A 2228-nucleotide genomic window follows, 5' to 3' on the forward strand; every position below is an offset into this window, starting at 1 on the left:
CTCCTTACGGCGCTTTCCTCCTCGATTCTCCTCTCCCGCCGGCTGCGCACGGCCTGCTTTTCCTCCTGGGCTCCCGCGGACGGGCCGCAGGATTCTATGGGGGCGTGTTATTTTGGGCCAGTTGTGCGCCCCAGCGGGGTTGAAAATTTTGAGAAACGCTAATAACAGCATTGATAATGCCGGAGGGAACGTTTGTGAGGAGGTTGTTTTTTTCTTAAAGCCATATGAACGGAGCATACCGATGTAAAGGGAGCTTTGAGGCGAGTTCTATACTCCAGACAATTTTCTTCCACATGATTAGATGCTTTACTTCGTGCGTCTGATCTAGTATTGCTTGTGACACATCCGTTTGTGTGTGGCTTAATAAGCGAAAGCCTTAGACCTCTGTTTCAAGGTCCCGTTGGGAGCTACAGAAAATATCACGGGACCGAAGGAAGGCGGGAAGCGAACTAAAGCATGTGCAGCCGCGTATAAGAGATTAATAATGATTAGCAAAGTAATGATTGATTAGTGATTGGATTCAGATGAACTCAGGTGTATTAAGGAGGATTAAGGTGGATTAAAGTCGATGAAGGCGCATTAGGGTGAATGAAGGTGCATAAAGGAGGACTAGGTTGGATTAAAGTCGATGAAGGTAAATTAGGGTGGATGAAGATGTGTTGAGGTGCATTAAGGACGATTATAGTGGATTAGGGCGGATTAAAGTGCATGAAGAAGGATAAGGGTGGATTAAGAAGGATGAAGGTGCATTAAGGAGGATCGTGGTGAGCCAGGGTGAATTAAAGTGAATGGACGAGGCTTAGGGTGGATTAACGAATATTAGGGTGGACTAAGGTAGATGAATGTGGATTCGGGTGGATTAGGGTGAATTACGAACGATTATAGTAGATTAGGTATGTTGAAGTGAATGAGGAAGGATTAGGGTTGATTAAGGAGGATTAAAGTTCATTAAGGAGGGTTAGAGTAGATTAAGGTAGATAAAGGTGGATTAGGGTGCATTAAGGAAAACTTTCGTGGATTATGGTGGATTAATGTGAATGAAGGAGGATTAAGGTCGATGAATGTGGATTCGGTGAATTAATGGGCTTAATGTGTATTAATTATTGTATACTAATCGGTCCTAATACTCAATGAACCCTAATTCTCCTTAGTCCAGCTTAATCCACCTTAATGCTCCTTCATCCACCTTAATCCAGCTTAATACTCCCAATCCACCTTAATACAACCTAATCAACCTACATCACCCCTAATGCACATTAGCCTATCCTATACCGTGTTAATCCTCTTTTATCAACCCTAATCCATCCTAATCCGTCTTAATACCTTCTCGTCCACCTTAATCCTTATTCGTACACCTTAATCCAACTTAATCAGGCTTAATAGTCCCAATCTACCTTAATACACCCTAATCCACCTCTATCAAACATAATCCAACTCCATGGTCCCTAATCCACCTTAATCTACCCTAATCCTTCCTAATCGGTCTTAGTCCTCCTTTATCAACCCTATATCACCTTAATCCGCATTAATCGACCTTAATCCACCCTAATCCTCGTTCATGCACCATAATCCACCCTAATCGGTCTTAATACCCTTTCATCAACCCTTAATCCACCATATTACGCCTTAATCCTCCTCCACCTACCTTAATATTTATTCATGCCTCCTAATACTTCTTAATGCACTCTAATCCACCTTAATCATCTTTAATACACTCTAATCAACCTTAATCCTCCCTAATCCATCACTAATGATTCAATTATTGGGTAATCATTCTCTTATACAGGGGTGGACATGCTTTGGGTCACCTCTGGCCTTCCTCGGCTCACGTGATACTTCCAGTTTACAACGCGACCTTGAAACAGAGATCTAAAGGCTTTCGCCTTAAAACTTACAAAAAATTCAATGTTAACTAGCTAACGCTCATTACCTACAATACCACGGGTATACTTGCCACTAATTTTTTCAGGGTGCAAAGCAGAAACTATAATCTGCCCTTCCGACTGAATAACAACAGTTAGCGACGTGTGAGGTGATAAAGCAGCCCCAGAATATTAAGCATACTGAGGACAACCGCAACAAAAACGCTGGTGAGCAGGCCGGAAGAATGAAAAAAAAAATGCAGCATTACGGGATGCTTTGCTACGAGCTGTAATAAGACGCCTCAGCTCGCAAACAACGCTGTTCTTTGTCGGAGCAAAGTTCTTTCGGCCAATGTCATACAGCCA

This window comes from Dermacentor variabilis, chromosome 7 (assembly GCF_050947875.1).
Source record: "Dermacentor variabilis isolate Ectoservices chromosome 7, ASM5094787v1, whole genome shotgun sequence".
NCBI lineage: Eukaryota > Metazoa > Arthropoda > Arachnida > Ixodida > Ixodidae > Dermacentor > Dermacentor variabilis.